Raw genomic sequence first — 13,141 nt, 5'->3', positions numbered from 1 at the left:
ACCTTTTTGCCTAGGAATGTGTTAATTGTAATAATAGTAGCTAATGTTTTTATAGCATTTTGACATTTTCAGAGTGATTAATATTACTGACCTCATTTGATTCCTATAATAATCTTGTGAAAACATTCTTCAGATGAGGAAACAAATACAGAGAGAGGTTAGTTGGTGATTTTAAGGTCTTCTTGCCTGGGGGTGGGAATAGGATCTGGAGCTCAGGCCTCCGACCTTTCAGCTGTCTGCTTTTCTTGTCTGATTTCTGTATTTTGGGTCTCACTGTTGTGCGCATGTGAAAAGGAAAAGGATGTCAGGGAAAAGGATGAACTTATAGGAGAGAACCAAAGGAATTTACAAAATTTAAAAAAAAAGCATAAGTGATCTGTCACTTGGCATCTAATTATACTTTAGAACGAAAGGAAAGATTGAGGATACTGCATGAGCCTGCAGTATGATGGTGGTTGAAGTCAAACTGTACAAAAGCAAATTTTGTAACCAAAACGTGTGTTCCCCTGTAATATTCTGAAATTTAAAACAATCATGTAAGTAAAGTATTTTAAAAAACACACTATTTATAAAAATGAAAAAAAAATAAAGTTAATAACTCTAGGGTAGGGTGTGGTGGCCCATGCACTTTGTTAGGCCAAGGAGGGAGGATTTCTTGAGGCCAGGAGTTCGAGACCTGCCTGAGCATGAATGAGACCTCATCTCTACAAAAAATAAAAAAAAATTAGCCTAGAGTGGTGGTGTACACCTATAGTCCCAGCTACTTGGAAGGCTGAGGCAGGAGGATCATTTGAGCCAAAGTTTGAGGTTGCAGTGAGCTAAATGACACCACTGCACTCTAGCCTGGGTGACAGAGTGAGACCTGTCTTTAAAAAAAATAGACAAATGGTTCAACAACTCTTGTCTATACACATGCAACCTGTTTTTAGCTATTCCCTCCTCCCCGATTCTGATTGTGATGTATTCTGCTCCCTAATCTTTGTCCAAACTTTCTCTCGGTTGGTTTTGGGTTCAAAAAAATCTATTTTGAATCTTAGCCTTGGTATGGATGTGTTTTCCTTTGGAAAATCCTAGAAAAAATGTTAATCACAAATGAATGGTAATTTTTAATTTTTACTACATGGTGAAAGGCACACATTAAAGGCACTTGAAAGTGCTTATGATATTTTGCCTTTTGGTGTTACCTTTCATTCTTGTACTGGCTCTTTACTCAATGTTAATTCACTTCAATTTAAACTCAACTAACAGCAGCAAAAATTAGAATAACTGGGAGCACTTTCTATACCCCCCATTTTTTTCTCATTCACAGTCTGAGAAATGAGCTTAGTAACCTGAATTCATTTAGGAGTCAGCAAAGACTTTGAGGTTAAATATGATTCTTCTTCTTCAGGGTTGTTAAATACTGAAAAATTTCCTGAAAAATGTGGAGTCCCTGTTTAAGATTGCTGAAGTGTGGGGAGCTTGGATGCCCTTTCAAGAACTCTTACGTATCCTCCCTGGCTTTGTGTTTATGTTTTGAAAAACCCCTTCTTTCTTTAAAAAAAAAAAATCCTTTTCTGGCTTTCCGGTAACAAAAATAAGTAAAATTTTGTTAGTTAACTCTTCTTTGCTTAAGAAATGTAATTAAAAAAAATTTTCCCCTGGAATAACATTAGAAAGTACTAGTTATTTTTTGATATCACAATAGGATCTGTAAATTTGCTCACTTGCATGCCACATATAAAGAGTTTTCTGTTATTCTGTTTTGATTGTCAATTTATGATTAACGTTTTTGCTCTTTGGAAATATTTCCTACTGAGCTGTCTGTTGGCATACTTACAGCAAAAAGCACATGGGATTTTTCTTTAATGAGACCATTTCTAGTGAGTAATAGAGATGGGGCTGTCCAGATGAGTAACTGAAGTCAGCTCCTTCCCCTGGCAGCTGTGGCTGGGTACAAGAGCCTGCTTCTCCCTAGACTTGTCATCAGTTGTTTCAAGTTTTGTAAAGCAGCTTGCAAGTGTATGGTGATACATTTTCTTGACTCAAGGAGAGTCACACCTGGCCAAAGGTAGTTCCAGCTGCTTTGAATAGTAATAGGACAGTTTCCTTGTGTTAAGGGTCAGGAATGGCAAGTAACTTAACTTCTCTAAGCTTTAGTGTCTTCATCTGTAAAATAAGGTTAGATGAATATTAAATGAAATAATGCATGTAAAGTTCTTGACAGAGTGTTTAAGTCCAAGGTAAGCACTCACTAAATATTATCTATTGTTGTTCTTATTGTTACTGTTGTTACCACTATTATTATTATTTTAATGGATTTGAGATTCATTGGTAAAAACATAGGGGTTGGATTTTGAATTAAGTGCAAGAATGAACAGTGCTGGAGGGGTCAGATTAGGAAATTTTGTTCCTTCTAATGTTGTATAGCGCTAATCTATTTTATTCTACACAGCCATCTTTTCTTCCTGCTTCTGTGGCCTTGGATCTCCTTTGAAAAACCACCCTTTTCTCAGTCATATAGTTTGGATGGTTTATTAAATCATACTATCCCATGCCTTTGGCCATAGTGATGAGTTCGGGGACAGAGTGAGTCACTTAGTTGGGACCAGTACGTGGGTTGATCCATTTGCAGGAGCAGTTTTGTTTTCTTCTCCTCCTGATGTGCAAGTGTGTAGATGTGAGTCTGAGGCTTGGAGGAGCTACAGCCATCTGGGTACCACATGGAGTTTCAAAATGGACCCAGTTCAGAGGGAATAGAGCAGAGGATGGGCCTAACAACATCATGAGGCTGGAATCAAGCTGTGCCCAAAGCTAAGTACATATATCTTTGGATTTTTCCATGACATGGCCCAGTGAATTCCTTCCTTTTTCTTCTTTGAGCCAGTTTTTGTTAGTTCTGTCAACAGAGAGTGAGAGAAAGCTAAGTGATTTGCTGTGTTTTACCAGTCAGATGGTTTTGGGTGTGTAGATAGGTTAACCTTCTCTTTTTTTTTTTTTTTTTTGAGACAGAGTCTCGCTTTGTCGCCCAGGCTAGAGTGAGTGCCGTGGTGTCAGCCTAGCTCACAGCAACCTCAAACTCCTGGGCTCAAGCGATCCGACTGCCTCTGCCTCCCGAGTAGCTGGGACTACAGGCATGTGCCACCATGCCCGGCTATTTTTTTCTATATATATTAGTTGGCCAATTAATTTCTTTCTATTTATAGTAGAGACGGGGTCTCGCTCTTGCTCAGGATGGTTTCGAACTCCTGGCCTCGAGCAATCCACCCGCCTCGGCCTCCCAGAGTGCTAGGATTACAGGCGTGAGCCACCGCGCCCGGCCAACCTTCTCTTTTTTTATCCAAGTTCCATGCAGTGTGGAGACCGTGTGTTAGCCTCCACATCTTCTATTATACAGTGAAAGGGAGATGGTAAGACAGAGTCCCAGAACCACTCTTCTGCAGCATGTAAATAATTAAATAGAAGTAAAGTCCCGGCTTTGAGGTAAACACTTTCTCTTCCTTACCATCGACTCCAGGAATATCATAGACCTTGAGATTTGGAAGACTCTGAATGTCATCAGACATCCTTCCCATGTTTGTCTGTGCTTTATAGGGTCAAGAAAATGGGCACAAATGGCCCTGCAGACTGTGAACTTGCTTCCTTTTGAGGCCCCCAGCTGCGTCTATGAATTTGGGCCATACAGAATGATTTGAAAATGACCTTAAAACCACAGGGTAGAAGGGACTTAAAGAACCCTCTCTAACTCATTCACCACAGATGAATAAGGCTTAGAGATATTCATTGATTTGGACAAAATGGTCCAGGAAAACTCTACAGGGTTCTGTGTGACCTTAGAGTTGTCACTTGACCCTTCTGATTCTTAGTTTCTTCATCTATTAATGGGACAATAATTGCTACCGTACAATATTGTTGAAAAATAGGGTGACTTTATATAAAATGCCTGATTTATTACTCAATAAATGATTGAATGAATGAATTTAGATCTGGTCTGGAACCAGTAGTTTGGGTATATATAGATTATACAGAGTTCTGTATGTGGATATGTGTAAAGTCAAAAAGAGGATTCTAGTGGCACTTTCTTGAAACTCAGTTTATTTGGTTTGATTCTTTCTGGCTCAGATTACTAAGAAAATACTCACATGTGCACACCCATATGGTTATCTATATGTTATGTTTTTCTTGGCTTTAATAGTAAGAATGTTTCATTTGCCTTTTTTCATAGAGATTTTGAGTTGAGAGATCTGTGATAAAACTTTTCTTGAAGGCTGTTGGTGCCAATTAAGTCCAACAAGTGTCCCCTCCACCCCTTCTCCATATGAATCAAATTAGCCAGTACATCAGGGTAGATTCAGGGTAACGGGTGGTTTGGTCCCTCAGCTCCTTAAATATATTGCCATTTAAAAATAAATTTGAGCTTGCTCAGAAAACCAAGAAGGTACATGGTTACCTTAATGTAGAAAGGGGCTTTTAAATGGTTTGTGTAATAGAAATTCACAACTGTCTTACTGTCTACACAAGGGCCTTTTATGCTTCTCCTCCCCATATAGCTGTTAAATTAAGTTTAGCCTAAAGCCACCTCCTTACATATTTTAAGTTTGGCCTAAAAGTTTCTCCATACATTGTTAACTCTAATCTAACTGGATGTGTAAGCAGGTCGTAACCTACTATTGTAACAAGTAGTGGAGTCTCAGCCAATCACAGCAGCCAAGTTTCAGCCAATCACAGGTGGGCAACTCGAGCTGTAACCAGTTCAGCTGTTTCTACACCTCACTTCTGTTTTCTGTCAGTCCCTTTCCTTTTTATGTCCATAAATGTTATCCGACCATGTGGCAGTCCTGGAGTCATTGTGAATCAACTCTGGTTCTGGGGGCTGCCCAATGCTCAATTAAGCTCTGTTAATTTTAATTTGTTTACAGTTTTTCTTTTAAAACATAGCTTATTAGTCTTCTATCAAACTGTCTTTACATGGTGAGGTCAAATTTCTATAATGCCACCTATAATGCCTTACAATATGTTTTATGAGAATATTAGTTCAGGCTGTGTCCCACAATTTTTGTGTTTTTACATTTTCACCTTTCCCAGCCTGACTTGTACAACTTAGGGTGTGTGTATAAGCGTACAGAGACCTCTTTCTGCCCAGCCTGAGTCATCACCCCAGACTGGCCTCTCAGCATTTTGCATCAGGATAACTGGTGAATCTCCACATCCTCATTCCCTGCTTTCCTTGCTGGTGCTGGGTAGCTCACCCTTCCAAGCACCACATGCATCCTGATGAGATACTTGAGAACCTGTAATGGTTTACTGCTACTTCTTAGAACTCCACCTGGCTTTCCCAGTCACAAGAAAACCCTTCCAACCAAAGGCTCTTGAGTGTTTCTTGGGTACACCTGTCCCCAAGGACCTCACCTCAGCATGACTTGAATGATCCATTATCGTGTAGTGCATGCACATAGATCAACAACTAGAAATGTCTTTTCATAGATATGTATGTTAACCAGGATGAATCGCCGTGGTGTGTAAATCATTTTACAGTTACGTGTTTGAACTTCCACCCTTAGTAGAAGTTTGAGATTTCTCTATTGAAGTGTTTCCCACCCTAAATTATTCAAAAGTCTCTGAGATTTATGCAGGCCATAATGCAGGCTCTAATCTGTCTTGCTTCAAAGCCTGACAAGTTGCTCCACCTCTCCTTGATTGTCTGTTAGCACGGTACTGTTGAAGACTGGCTCTGTGTGGTTCCTGGGACAGCTCTGGTTCTCTGATGCTGGCACGCTCTTGTAGTTTCAGCCCTACTCAACCCCACGCTACCCAAACCAATCTCCTTCCAGTCCTGTAACATTTTAGCTCTTGCACTGGACCAGCTGGGTGCCACATTTCCCTGGCTTTGTGATGAATTCTGTTCAGGAGGTCCTTGTATCCTTTCCTGCCAGCAGTCTTGGGTCAGGTACTTTTTATTCAGCGCTTGGAGGGTACCATCTTCTAGTCTCAGAGCAGCATTTGAAATCTCTAGTATTTTCTCCCAGAAGGCCCTGGTTTTTCCACAAAATCAGCCAACTTCCAGCCTTCAAAGGAACACTGTTTAGGAATCCACCTCAGCCCTCAAAGGCCTCCTTTACTTTGTCTTTGGAGCAGTAGGAACCTTGCCTATATTTTACATAACTAAGGGACAGCTCTGGAGTGATTCCTCGATGAACAAAGGAAGCTTGTTCCAAGGCCGCCTTTGTGTCTATTTAAACAGAGAAGGAGGGAACAAGCTTCTAGCCTTGCCTAGTGTATGTATGTGTCTGGTTGGCTGTTAACACAATTTCTGCATCATTAGCACTATTCCTCTCCTTTGTTTTTGTACAGAGCTGACCTTTTTAGCAACCTCTACATCATTTCACTTTCCTAGGGGTACATAGTGCCTGGTAGATTTTCCAGTTCTTACCATATCTTACAGAACCTTAGTAACTGAGCCATGCTAACATCATTCTTTACACCTTAGTGATTGTCCAAGTTCATTTTTTGGTCTGTTTTCTTATTGTTTTGCCTATCTTATTCTATTGTCTTACAGTAACAAATGCCTTTTCTTTAATCCTCTTGCATTTACCTTAATTAAGGTACTCATCACTGGGATTATTGAAGTTGTCTTCTGGGCATCTTCTCTTTTTTTGTTTTTGTATCACAGGTTTGCTGTGAAGTTTGTTTTTTTTTTAATGAAAATGTATTTATTATGATCATGACCATACAAGACACATCTTTCTGGAAGGTAGGTGGCCCATGCCCATAGAAGACTTCCATGTTTACTGGAATGTCTGCTAACATTTTCTAATTAATATGTAAGAGAATATGGTCATGGCAGTTTATTGAAATAGCAACAGGATGCTATAGTTATCAAGCAAATAGAGAGAGAGTTAAAATTTGCATATAGTTCTCCTAGGCATCTTCTTGCCTTCAGTTTTGAAACACTCCAAATGAATCTTCAAAGTAATCTTCCAAAAATGCAAATCTGATCATTTTACTCATACATTTAAAACTTGACAGTGGATGCTTTTTGCTTGTAAGAGAATACAATACAGACCCATTTACAAGCCACACAAGATCCTTCATGATCATGCCCCTGCCTGCCTTTCTAACCTTATTTCTTTCTCTCCTACCCCTGTAAACTCCCTTGCTTCAGTCTCATCAAATTACTAAAGTTGTCATGACTCACTAGATTAATATTTATTAATATTGTTTCTTTTGCGCGGAATGCCCCTTTTCCCCCATATCTCTCAGCCCCATGTCTGTAGTGACTCAGTTCAAGACCACACACACACACACACACACACACACACACACACACATATGCACATACATGCACATACATTGCTTGAAATCTGAGAATATGTGCTTTACCCAGAGCTCTGGGCTCAGTTGGTTCTTGGATGTATTGAGTCCTCCTGGTCTTGGCTTTGCTGACTTACCTCTGCTCATTCCCTCAGTTCTAGCTGGGACCTTTCTCCTCCTCCTCTGCCCCACAGAAATTTGAGGGTGACATATTCAACTGGCTACCTTCCTCAGTTCATTCTGAGACTTTGAGATCCACTATACCTGTGTTTCACCCTCCCCTGTCCCCAGATTCCTGTGCATGTGAATGTTCTTCAGCATCCCAGAGCGTCCACGTTTTGATCTGTGAAATGGTCCTGATGAGGTTCCTGCCTCATGGAGGGCAGGGGTGAGCGTGAGTCTGGCGGTAAAGCACTTGGTGCGGTGCAGTGCGGGGTGAGGCCCAGTCAGTCCAGTCTGCCAGGTGCTGCTTGGTCAGTGTGGAGGAGTGGACAGGTGAGGCCCCTGCTCTCATGGTGCTACCTGAGCTAAGGAAACAAAACAAGCCAAGCATAAACAAGGTAATTACAGCCAGTGGTAAGTGCCACTGAGGAAATAAGCAAAGTAAAACAATGAGCAGCTGGAGAGAGCCATTTCAGACAGAGTGGTAAGAAAAATCTCTTTGAAATACTGAAGATCCAGAGGGAGAAGGATACTAGTCCTAAGGTACTTTTATTTAAATTATGTTTTAAATAAGTTGTAAGGGACACTTAAACTATATTCTAGTCCTACCTCTTACAGTAGATTCCCTTGGACCAGTCCTTTAACTTGGTCTCAGTTTCTTCAACTCTGAAATCCTTTCTGATAAATGTGATATGTATTCATTACATTTTTCAAAATAATGTTTGCTTTGGTAGTTCTTAGTTGTGTGATCGTCTCTGAAAATACCTACACTTAGGCTTTTTCTTTTAACCTAGATTGACTTCATTTTTGGAAATATTGACATTGCCTTAAAATTGCACAGTTTTAGATATAAAGACTTGACTGTACATATACTTTTGGAGAGATAAAGGCATTATAAAGAGACAAAAGCATGATGAAGATGTCACTTTGATTTTTGCATCCTCATTTGGTGTAGCTACTGAGGATGTTATTTCCAGAACTGGAAATGTAGCTTGAGAACTGAACTAGGACTTCTCTCTGCCGTTACAAGAGTTCCTCCACAGACCAAACTGTGAATCTTCTGGGTGTTTTCTTATTTTTTCATTTCTCTCTATTGGATTCCTAATATACATGTAAATATGTACACAGATAAAGGTTTAAAGATATACCAAGATATATATACATATATATATATATAGGCACTGTCTATAGTAACTTATTTATCTAACTTTGTAAATATATGCATATATAAAATTTATGATTTTTAATTTAAATATCTATATTAAGTACTGTATAGCTGAGTGTTGGAATTCCTATTCCTTGATGACCTATCTCAATTTCATTATTCCTTTGAGGTTGATTATATATAAGCTCTTTTGAAGAGACTTTTAAACCAAAGATGCTTTCAACCTTCTCTTTAAGGAATGCCCCATATTGCAGAGAAAATAAATGATTACAATATAGCATACTCAGTGCAATAATTAACAAATGTAAAGGTGCTCTGTGGGAATGTAGGATAAAGCAGTTGGCTCTTCCCAAATGTGGTTAGGGAAGGTGCCTTGAATTTTATCCTTATGTTGAATCTAGTCAGAAAAATAGGAGGAGTGATGCTGTTGGCTAGTATTTATTAGGCACTAACCTTGTGCTACCACTCATGTTACCATTTTGTTTTGTCCTCACAATAACCCCATTATGTAGGTATTATTCCCGTTTTATGGCTGAGGAAACTGAGGCTCAGAGATAATAAAAATAAATCATAGCTAGTAGGCAACGGAGCATGGGCCTGAGGCAATATCTGTGCAACTTCAAAGGCCGTGTTCTTTATGATTTTACTGCCTTGCTTCCAAGCAGAGGTGGGAAGGCACCTTTGAGGTAGAGGGAGAGTCACATGGGAAGGTACAGAAAGGGGACTCCGTGTGGAATGTTGAAGTTCTGCAGATAGTCCTCATATCTCAAGTGCAAGATGCAACTGAGGCAAGCTGGATCTTGAGGTACAGCAGAAATTGGGGCGAGAGTATGAGGGTCCTGAGGCCTTGCAGGGTCTGCATTGATTCTGATGAAAGGCCAGTGCATGCTTCTTAAGAGACATGAGATGACCTGCTGTGCACTTGAGCTAAGCACTCTGCCAGTGGAGGAGCTGTAGTGAAAGGTTGCAATGCCAACTGCAGGAAGAGCAGGTATGACACTGAAGCAGTGTGGTTGAAAAACAACGCAGACCTTTACCAGAGCAATTGCAAGAGAGACCCAGGGTTTGAGAGTTTTTGGGTGTTTAAAAATTGATTTGACTGCCCTGAGGGCAAGGGAGAGAGAAGAGAGAACAATGACCACTGGATGAATGCAGGGGAAGTAGAGTTTACTACAAAGGGAAATGATGGAGCAGAAGCAGGTGCAACTTAATGTTTTTTAAATTAATATAAGAGAATTCTAATGGCATTTACACTCACTTTCTGTAGACGTATTTTGCAACTCAATAGGTATTTTATCAATGTTATTTTTCAAAGATTTTTACTATAATGGGCCATTCTAAATTTTCCCTGTATTCCTTTTTGATGTTTTTTTTTTTTTTTTTTTGGTACTTGTTGATTGTCCAGTGGTAGTTTGATTGGTCCCTGGTAGAACACTTAGAAATTTTGGTTTCATTATTTCTTTTAAAAATGGAAGTATTTACTTTCTGAGTAGAAATATTTGTATTTCCAATGCTATGGCAAGTATATGCTCATTCGTATACGCGTTCTAATTCTCAGCCTTAACTGTTGGGCCATATCCTATTGCAGCTGAATTCAGAGATCTTAGACCCTGTCACATCGGTTTAAGGATAGGATAGAGTTTATCTAAGTTACATGTGGAATTGATTGAGTTTAATTTGCTTTCAACGAATTATTGTGAATATGATGGATGAGAAATCTGTAGGGAGAATTGGTTAACTCCAGGGCATGATATTTTAATACCTAATTTGCTTATCAACACAAGTATTAATAGCAGTGATGTAGTACTCTTGGCCTGTAGTCCTTTGACTGTTGTGCCTGTGTATTTCCTATCAATAGGATCCCCTAGGAAAGGAGAATGGCATTTTTTGTATTTATTCTTCATTTTTTTTTTTCCCTTTTTAGTGGCTTATGCACATCTGTAGGAATAAAGGAGTGCTGGTGTTTGTTTCCCAAGCTCGGGGAGTTGGGTAGTGTGGGGGTGGAACTGATGAATGCTCTCATTTGCGCAGGATTAGGCAGAGGAAGTACACCAGGAATGGTATGAGCACCAAACAACTGCAGGAAACAATGCTTGGCAGCCACTGCAGCTGTGTGGAGTCTGCGTACACAAGCCACAAGCTCTTCCTCTGGATGGAGTTTAGTTTCTGAGTCACTTGTTTTCCACCTAAGGCACCTGTGTCTTTGGAGTACTCCATTGGAGAAATATGGATCTTTCCATATTTTTCCAGTTGATTATGGGCTTTTTTCTGGTTTGCCTCAATGCAATTACGCCTTTTGGGCAGGAAAAGTCCTGCCGGATCATCATAGCATCTGAGGACATATAGTGTTAGGACAAGGCAGGGCATAGAGCAGTCAGAAATCATTAGGTTAGAATGAATGAATGGCATTTAAATCTTGCAGAGAATTCCCTGCGGAAGTGTGCACACATGCACACAATTTCACATAACATGTGCTTGGTGACCCTGGGTGTAGGTTTTATCTTGCTACTCTCATCCTGTGCTTTTGTGTAAGGGTGTGAAGGATGATGCTTGCTACTTCTGAGTGAGCAGGAAACTTACAGACTGTGTGCTAAATCACTTTTACTCTTTGAGTTTTCTTTTAAAGTAGCTGCATACTCATACTTCATCTTAGACAAGATGATCACACTAGAGTGGTTGTTTTAGGATGTGGGAGGACATAGGACATTATTTTTATTGGTCAGTTTAGGTCAAGTTTTGATGACGATTGATAGCATGGGATGTGGATTGGGTAGAGTGATAAAAACATGCATGGAAGGCTAGACTCATATTAGAATTAACTCTGCATCTGCTCCTTCTGTTTACAAAGTTTAACAAGAATTCTTTAGCAAAATCACTGGTGTTTTTCTAATAGCCTTTGGTTTTCGGGAAGAAGCAGCAGAAAATTTTGAATTTATCGACTGCCAAATGGTAAAGTATGATTTTTTAAGGAGATAGTAATTTAAAATTTTAGCAAAGCTACTATAAAATATAATGATGGGATATGGTATTAATTAGCATTTTTTTAAACTGCTAAAGAGGTTTTTAGCTTTGTTGTAACTTGGATTTTGGTTAGTAGATTGCCCCTAGGATTTTCACGAATAAATAGATATTTAGGTAGATAAATAAATAATCACTTATATAATTTTTTTTATACTGCTTTGGACCCATGGTTGGAATACCTTCTACAGTGTTTGAAGGATTCCTAGTGGTGGCACAGAAATTTCCTAAGTAGCAACCATTGCAATTATGGAATAATGAATACTTAGAAAATCAGCAGTAATAATAAATCATAATCTATCTTCCTAAATATTCTACCATGGGTTCTGTAGTAGCATAGAAGTAATTTCTAAATCTTCTATAGGATAATCCTTCAAATACAGGAAGATTGTTACAGTGCTGCTCTAAGTCTTCTTAACATGAAATAAACGTCTCTTCAAGTCTTTCTTTTTGGATTATAACCTGCTAGGGGTAATTTGAGATGTCTTATGAAAACACATATAAAACAAAGCAGTTAAAGTTTAAGAAATTTAGAATTGAAGGAGGGACTAAAAGCCATTTAGAGGAAAGGACATTATTATCATATGAGCTATTTTGAGGATTACATTTCTCTCTCAGCTGCTGTGATGTCAAGGAAAAAAGAACCAGTTTAATCAAGAAGTGAGTTTATGAACTAGGTTTAAAGCCTTTATGCTCAGTGTAATTTTGGCAAAAACTTAATTAAAAGCCTGAGAATTAAAAAAAATATATTACAGAAATCACCAAACATTCAAAACCTAGAAAAACTGCTACGACCACTCATATATCCACTATTCAGAAATTAACATTTGACTATACTTGATTTATCTACTTTTTTTATAAATACATATATTGCTATTTTTGTTGAACCATAGCAAAGTAAATTATAGTTAGGCATCATGACATTTGTTTCCTAAATACTTTAAGCTTTATAGTGCTCAAAATATTGCTCTTTTTCTATATAACCATATTTTTATCACATAAAGTGAATAATATTTCCCTAATATCATTATAATATTCAGATATTTGAAATACCAAATTTTACTGTTTTTTTACAAAATCTCTTTTATAGCTAGTTTCTTTGAATTTGACAGGATTGAATCAAGGTTTAGACATTACATTTGGTTGTCATGTCTCAATCTGTCCAAGAAAAATGTTTTTGTTAGCAGTTTTATACACATTTTGTTTTAATTTAATTTGAATTTAATTTTATGAAAATCTACCAAAGAGGATGATCATTTCTAATAGATTTGTATTGAATTCATATTACTGTTTTCAACTTTGGAATAAAGCTTGAATTTTCTATAATTTAGGGAATTTTTAAAAGCCTTGGCTGTATTCACTATAGAAGGGGCTCAGCAAATGTTTTTGTAAGAATCAAATAACTTAAGTCCTATAATGCTAATAAATAATTTACAAGTATTTTAAGACTACTAAATGCCAAGCACTGAATCAAACATCCAGAATTATTCAGTGTGTTTTCATATG

The 13,141-nt window shown here is 38.3% G+C and overlaps 1 protein-coding gene across 2 annotated transcripts in view; it reads left to right on the top strand.

Moving 5' to 3' along the window:
• The window catches only part of VAV3 (vav guanine nucleotide exchange factor 3), a 360,452-nt gene that overhangs the window by 79,706 nt on the left and 267,605 nt on the right, over window positions 1-13,141 (top strand). The gene's annotated exons all lie outside the window — the stretch shown is intronic.

This window comes from Microcebus murinus, chromosome 2, assembly GCF_040939455.1.
Source record: "Microcebus murinus isolate Inina chromosome 2, M.murinus_Inina_mat1.0, whole genome shotgun sequence".
Taxonomy (NCBI): Eukaryota; Metazoa; Chordata; class Mammalia; order Primates; family Cheirogaleidae; genus Microcebus; species Microcebus murinus.
This window is presented reverse-complemented; position numbering and strand designations above follow the sequence as displayed.